This window comes from Ochotona curzoniae, unplaced genomic scaffold, assembly GCF_017591425.1.
Source record: "Ochotona curzoniae isolate NIBS_2020 unplaced genomic scaffold, NIBS_Ocur_1.0 contig_4400, whole genome shotgun sequence".
Taxonomy (NCBI): domain Eukaryota; kingdom Metazoa; phylum Chordata; class Mammalia; order Lagomorpha; family Ochotonidae; genus Ochotona; species Ochotona curzoniae.
The window spans coordinates 8,157-16,312 of record NW_024466268.1 but is presented as its reverse complement, the minus strand read 5'-3'; positions in this window follow the sequence as shown (position 1 = coordinate 16,312).

Here is an 8,156-nt window from a genome sequence, read left to right as displayed (position 1 = left end):
TCGGCCGTTGCGGTCACTTGGGGAGTGAATCACCGGACAGAAGATCTTCCTCTCTGTCTCTCCTCCTCTCTGTATATCTGACTTTCCAATAAATAAATAAATCTTTTATATATATATATATATATATATATATATAAAGAATTTTAAAATTTTGCAGAGCATAATTGATTTCATTCCCAGACCTTCTCCCTCTCCTAGGGCACGAGGGACAATCTGAGGGACCCCTGGAACTCTGGAGGGGAATTTATGATTTCATCCCCAGACTTCCTCCCCATCCTGGGGCATGGGGGACAATCTGAGGGACCCCGGAAATCTGGCGGCAAGCTTAGAATTAAATATCTTGCAGGGGCATAAGTACAATTTATCATGGGGCAAGAACTTGCTAAAGTGCAGATGATTAAGGGAATCCAAGATCTGCTCCACTCACAAGGCACCAACCCTACGCTTAAGGCCTCGCAGAGTTCGTTGAAACTGTCTGCGATGTATCCCCATGCTTTGCTCTCCTTGTGGCCACCATTTTCCTCTGGCACTTAGTAAAAAATACCTTGTCATCCCCTCAAATGGTGGTGCAACCATTCCTTGAAAAATTATCCATAAGAAGAGGAAGGGAACCCCAAACCAGGGTAAAAAAGGAAAAGGAACCCCAGACCAGACAAAGTCTGGAGAAACTGTGCAAAGAAGATTCACGGTCCTCTTCTGAGGAAGAGGAAGGGGAAGAGGATGGAAGTGAGTCCTCCGAGGGTCCTCCACCCATAGAGCATGTGCCCGTAGAGTGTGTGCCAAGCAAAAATCTCTTTTGGTCAGGCACAGAGCCCTCTGTGCCACCTGTGCCATCGGTGCCATTAAATCTGGGTGCAGCGGTGAAAGATTTACAGGAGCAACTTCAGCATCCTCGTCTCTCTCTACAGCTGAGGCAAAATTAGCTATAGGCCCAGACAAAATACAACTTGTTTCTCCATTTAATTATTTGGAATTTCAACTTTCTCAGAATCATATTAAACCCCCCAAAATTTCCATAGTCCAGATGTTTTTAGCCATCCTTAAAAAGGCATCCAAGAATTCAAGTTTCAAATTCTAGGGCTTCCCTTGGTATTCTTATGAGGCCTCAAGAATACCAACGGATTTATCTCCCGTTTTGTGGAGACAGTTAATCAAGTTGATTGAATTATATTAAGATTATTTGCAAATGGACATGACACATATCCCAGAGTTTGGGACACTGAAGTATGTACATGTTACTGTCGATACTTGCTCTGGATTTATTCTAGCTATTCCTCAGTCAGGGGAACAAGTCAGGCACGCTCTAGCTCATTGCTATGCATGTTTCTCCATATTGGGGAACTCCCAAAGTTATTAAAACTGATAATGGCCCCTGCTATACCAGCAGTAAGTTCTGTGATTTTGCTGCCTCCCACCATATACAACTAATTACAGGCATTCCTTATAATCCTTAAGGACAAAGTATTGTGGAACGCACCAACCGTACTATTAAGGATTACCTTATTAAAACAAAAAAAGGGGGAGTACAGCACTCCCCGAGATCATTTGAACCTTGTATTGTTTATCTTAAATTTTCTAACATTGGATGCTGAAGGACGGTCTGCTGCAGATCGTCATTGGAATCCGTCTCAGAAGCAGAAGGGTTATGTGATGTGGAAGGATCCCTTGACTGGTCAGTGGCAAGGCCCAGATCCCATTCTCATATGGGGGAGAGGATCGGTTTGTGTCTTAACCAGAAAACGAAAATGGTTCGAGGTAGATTCCTAAGAGGCTTGTCCGGCAAGCTCCTGCTGCTGAGTCTTGGGAAAGCTCGGGTACTGGCCATGGTGATGGCATTTGAGTTGGAAGATCAATGGGACAAGCAAGTATATTAAGCCTTTGTATATTATATAAGTATATTAGTATATTGTTAAGCACTGCTCTCTTTTTCTTTTCTTTCTCCTATAAGCACCAAGGTCCCAATATTTCCTGCCTTTTCTAAGTGGCAGCTTTGTGAGGAATGGGCATGCACTGCATGCCCCCCCCTTTTTTTAAATAAGGGAGGCAATTACTACTATGGAAGTTATTAGTTCAATCACTCCTCTGGATTTGAGGACTCGCTCTCATGGGTGAACCTTAGCTCCCTGAATTTTAAACCCGTGTCTGCCTGTGTTATCCCCTTGTTTTTCTCTTACACACAGAAAACATCTCTGAAGTGAATTGCCCCGAGGTCAGCTGCACCCTAACAGCGTGTTGGAATGGCAATGGCGATACTGCTGTTGTCATGCAGCTGGCCCGGATTCCTGCCTGTGCCTGTTGGGACTGACGGAGAGGCCTCTTTTGGTCCTATAAGGTGTAAAAGAGACTTTGACGTAACAGTGACCATCATAGCCAGCGTAGCCCTGACATCGGCAGCCACCACCACAGCAGCGGTGACCCTAGAACATCCTGCAGTTACAGCTGAGACCATGAATAAGCTTGTGGAACTGACTGCCTGAGCTGTGGAACAACAGAACTGTACAGATGAGAACGTGTGGGTGGGCCTGTTTACGTGTTAACAGCAGGTTGATTTGTTGGCAGAGGAGCCGCAGATGCTATGGGATATGGTCAGGGCCTCTTGTTCCCCATCATCATGTCTTTATGTATGTAACACCTGTGCAAGTGCAAAAAGTTTCCCAAGCCTGGGAACTGCTGTCTGCTCATTGCTACGGAGCTAAAGATACTCCTATGGTCAGGGCCTCTTGTCCCCCATTATGCCTCTATGTATGTTTCACCTGTGTAGTGCTATGTTTTCCCAAGCCCGGGAACTGCTGTCTGCTTATAGTTACCAAGCTGAACATACTCCTAGCCATGGAATAGGGTTACCAGCCTCCCCAAATATGGTTTGTGCAGCTGCAGCAGACAATATATTGAATGGCAGCCAGTGACGGGTAAGTAGACCAGGCACTGACCAACCTAAGACAGGGGCTCCATCATGCTACGGAGATTCCTGTTGATGGTAAGGCTGATGACCTGAGAGTCCACAACCTAAGACAGGCACATTCAAGTCTGCTTTAAAACAAAAAGGTGGGGGGGGGGACCTATTGTGGGCTAAGGAGTTGATTAGCACTCATTAAGCTGAGCACTACAGGAACTAGGCTTGTGGCTAAAAACACCTAGACTAATTGGACTCATCTGTATCCAATATCCTGCTAAATGAGGATGGGGGTAGGTAAGAGTATATAAGCAGACGTGAAGGAGCAATAAGGAAAGACTTCGAAGTTACTTCTACCATCACTGGTCTCTTGTCGGTGCTTCATCCCCAAACCCTCTCCCTGTCCATGTTACTGGCTCTGCTGGCTAGAGCACCAGAGCACCTGCCTCCAGGCTTGGGCAGCGGTGCTTCACAGTGGGCAAAGGATAGAGGCACCCAGACAGAATGAAGGTGCTTTGTGTTTGGGACGGCACTGAAGTTTCAGCGGGAGCTCCTGGCACCCTCAGTGGAAGGGTGATCCCACAGTGCCCACAGGTAGGGGCGGGCCACGGTGCAGACTCAGGGCCATAATAAACAGAAACTGGGCAGAGGTTGCTGGGAGGTAGCAGGCACAGTAGCATCTGTGTGTTTATCCTCAGCGACAGTGTCAGCTCTCGGCCAAGCCTTGAAGAAGACAAGAGCAGCTGACCAACTTTTGACTCTGCAAGAGATGAGAGAGGAAAGAGAAGGTGATTTGAGTCAGCTCTCCAAGCAGCATTCCAGCAGAGACTTCCCTTCTCACACCAAGATCAAACAAAGGCAAGCTACCCAGGATGCCCCTGAGGAGGTCCATAACTGGGACTTCAGGAGAGAATTGAGAGTGAGCTGCTGCAAGAGAGAAGGTGAAGATTTTGAAGAGCAGAGTGATGAGGACACAGAGGTTCTTCTTGCAGAAGTAGAAATAAATGAAAAAGAAAGGGGAGAGGAGCAGGCCAGGAAAGAACAAGAACAAAAAGCTGAAGAAGAGAGGACACGTATGGGAAACATTCTGAGTGGAAATCCCCTGCTTAATCTCACTGGCCCCTCCCAGCCTCAGGCCAACTTCAAAGTTAAAAGAACGTAGAATGATGATATTGTCTTCAAGAACTGTGGGGCCCAGCAGCATGGCCTAGCAGCTAAAGTCCTCGCCTTGAACACGCCGGGATCCCACATGGGCACCAGTTCTAATCCCGGTAGCTCCACTTCCCATCCAGCTCCCTGCTTGTGGCCTGGGAAAGCAGTGGAGGACGCCCTGAAGCCTTGGGACCCTGAACCTGTGTGGGAGACCTAGAAGAAGTTCCTGGGTCCTGGCTTCGGATCAGCGCAGCACCAGCTATTGTGGTCACTTGGGGAGTGAATCATCAGACGGAAGATCTTTCTCTCTGTCTCTCCTCCTCTCTCTATATATCTAATTTTGCAATAAAGATAACTAAATTTTTAAGATTAGTTTTACAATAACAGGAACAGTTTTTTTTTTTAAAGATTTATTTTTATTATTTTTTCTTTTTTTTTTTTTTTTTTTTTTTAAAGATTTATTTTTATTATTTTTTTATTGGAAAGGCGGATATACAGAGAGGAGAGACAGAGAGGAAGATCTTCCATCCGATGATTCACTCCCCAAGTGAGCGCAACGGGCCGATACTATGCCGATCCGAAGCCAGGAGCCTCTTCCGGGTCTCCCACGCGGGTGCAGGGTCCCAAAGCTTTGGGCCGTCCTCGACTGCTTTCCCAGGCCACAGGCAGGGAGCTGGAAGGGAAGCGAAGCTGCCGGGATTAGAACCGGCGCCCATATGGGATCCCGGGCGTGCAAGGCGAGGACGTTTAACCACTTGCGCCACCGCGCCGGGCCCTTATTATTTTTTCATTGGAAAGGCGGATATACAGAGAGGAGAGACAGAGAGGAAGATCTTCCGTCCGATGATTCACTCCCCAAGTGGTCGCAACGGGCCGATACTATGCCGATCCAAAGCCAGGAGCCTCTTCCGGGTCTCCCACACGGGTGCAGGGTCCCAAAGCTTTAGGCCGTCCTCGACTGCTTTCCCAGGCCACGGGCAGGGAGCTGGAAGGGAAGCGGGGCTGCTGGGATTAGAACCGGCTCCCATATGGGATCCCGGGCGTGCAAGGCGAGGACCTTTAACCACTTGCGCCACCGCGCCGGGCCCATGGAACAGTTTTGCAGGCTGTAGCTTTCTTATTTGTCATTCAAATCAGTTCCCGTATGGGCACATTGACATAATCCTAGAACAGCTTCTGAAACCAGGAAACTAACTCGATATTACACAATCAATATACATAAATATTTTAAGAACTATATAGGTGATCAAGACGCCACATTGTAATGTAGCAGATAAACGAATCCCCTGGTAAAGCCAGCACCCCACTTCTGGTTCAGATCCCTGTAATGCACTTGGGAAGTCCATGGAAGACAGGGCAAGTCCTCGGGCCCCTGTCTCTGGAAGAGGGGGACAGGACCAGGTGAAGCTCCAGGCTCCAGGCTGGTCCAGCCCCAGCAGTGGTGGTTATTCATAAACAGGAGCGAGCCAGCAGATGAAAGATTTCAATGTCTCTCCCTCACTCTCTGTAATTCTGCCTTTCAAATAAACGAAGCTTTAAAAAAAAATGTAGGGGAGAGAGGATGTCCCAGGTACAATGGTCCAGTGGCTATTTAATCACCATGCATGCACTGGGATCCCATATGGGCACTGGTTCATGTCCGGACTGCTCTACCTCCCTTCCAGCTCCCTGGTTGTGGCCTGGGAAAGCAGTCGAGGACGGCCCAAAGCCTTGGGACCCTGCACCCGTGTGGGAGACCCAGAAGAGGCTCCTGGTCCCTGGCTTCAGATCAGCGCAGCTCCAGCCATTGCAGCCACTTGGGAAGTGAACCATCAAATGGAAGAACTTCCTCCCTGTTTCTCCTCTTTGTACATTTGCCTTTCCAATAAAAAGAAAATAAATCTTAAAAAAAGAAAAAAGAATTAGGCCGATGGCGCTCAGCTGCCAGACTGGGAGGATTTTTTTTTTAAAGATTTATTTTTATTATTTTATTTATTGGAAAGGCGGATATACAGAGAGGAGAGACAGAGAGGAAGATCTTCCGTCCGATGATTCACTCCCCAAGTGAGCACAATGGCCGATGCTATGCCGATCCAAAGCCAGGATCCAGGAACTTCTTCTGGGTCTCCCACATGGGTGCAGGGTCCCAAAGCTTTGGGCTGTCCTTGACTGCTTTCCCGGGCCACAGGCAGGGAGCTGGAAGGAAAGCGGGGCCGCAGGGATTAGAACCGGCGCCCATATGGGATCCCAGGCGTGCAAGGAGAGGACCTTAACCACTGCGCCACCGCTCCGGGCCCCCACTTGCTCCATTTCTGATCCAGCTCCCTGCTGACATGCCTGGGAAAACAAAGGAAAATGGCCCAAGTGCTTGGGCCACTGCACCCACTTGGGAGGCTTCTGTATCCTGGAGTTGAACTAGCCCAACTCCAGCTGTTTTAGCCATTTGAGGAGTAAACGAGCAGATGGAAATTCTACTTCCATCTCTTTCTCTTTCTGTAACTCTATTTTTCAAATATAAATAAGTTTTTAAAAGGTTTATTTATTTGGAAAACAGTTACAGAGAGACGGGGAAAGAGAACCCTCCATCCCCTGCTCATGCCCCTGCTGGTTCACAGCAAGCTGCTCACTGCCCAGCCGCAGCCCCTCCCCCAGTGTGTCCTGGCTGACGTTGGCGGGGTTGCTTTCATCTGCTCATGAGCTTCAGCCACTAGGTCACTCACATCCCAAGAACCTTCAGGTGCATGAGGTCTGGCTGTTATGCTAGCTAGTTTCACCCCAGAGTTAAACATCTGGCTTTGCAAAAAAGCCAAGTGGTTACTCCTCACACCAGCAGCACCATGAAGGAGGAGAAGAGGCAGGAAGTCCTAGGTTCCTAACCTGGGCATCTGTTTTTGAGGCGAAGAACATGATATTGCTTGGGAACATATGCAAGGGACTCAGACATGGAGGGCCAGGGAGGGTGCTTGTGCTAGATCGCCCTGTGCTGGGACCTTCTTCCCTGCACAGGAATTAACATTGAGGCCTGGGGGTGCGAGACCAGACACCAGTTCACACACCTGCAGAGTTCACAGCCATGGGCAGCAGCCCTAAGTGTGCCTGTGCGTGTGGGTATTTGAATTAGTACATCTGATTCAAATATTTATTCACAAAACTGAAACTGGGACCTGCCCTTGCTGGACTGTCATGGTTACGCTGATCAAGATACTCATCAAGCACTTGTTTATTTAAATGTAACACAGACTTTCCCGTCTGCATAGTGTGTTCTCTACTTTCCAGGGTACAGGTGCTGTCAGGACACTGACACAGGACCAGGGCCACAGGTACAGAGAGATGCACTGTGATGTGCTCAGGACAGGGGCTAATGTGGGGAACACATGGAGAGAAACATGAAATACATCCCCATGCAGCCACAGAATGGAGATCTGGGCAGCCCTCAATTTCCACTGTTTCAGGGCGTGGGCTTGATATTAACCTGCTTGTAAGCAGGGAGAGCCAGACCCCAGGCACACCTGTATGTCTATATGGACATCTGTGTGGGCTTCGTGGGAGAAAACAGACCATACAGGGCATGCACCTTCACCTGCAGGGGAGAGGAGGAAGTGAGTTGAAGGTGAGGCCCAAACACGATGCTCTCCAGGGTTCCACCTCTGACCAGGATTCCATAAAACACCCACATCCACCACCTGCTGTGGCTGTAGTGATGCCTGAGACTGGGGAACTTGGAATAGCTGGAGAAGGGGAGGGACAGGATGGGAGTCCGGGCTGAGAGAGACAGAGCCGGTGCCCTCAGCAATAGGAAGTCCAGACAGAGGGGAGGCTGCGAGGGGAAGGCGAGATTCTGCTCCTGTCATGGGCAGTGTGCAGCCTGGGGTGGCCCTGGAGCCAGGTCCCGTGATGCCCCCTTGTCTGGGTTTGGTCAGTGCTGTGTGTAGGATTCCCCTGCTCTGGGCAGTGCTGGCTGGACAGCTGCTCAGGGTGCTACCTGTGCCCCTGAGCGTGCCATCAAAAACGACCCATAGGGAAGACTCCCAGACACAGGACAACTGGGCCCCCTGAACTGACCCCTCAACCCAGTCCTGACAGAAGTCAGCTGGGCAAAGAGCTGCGGCACCTGAGGACTCAGAGTGAAGGG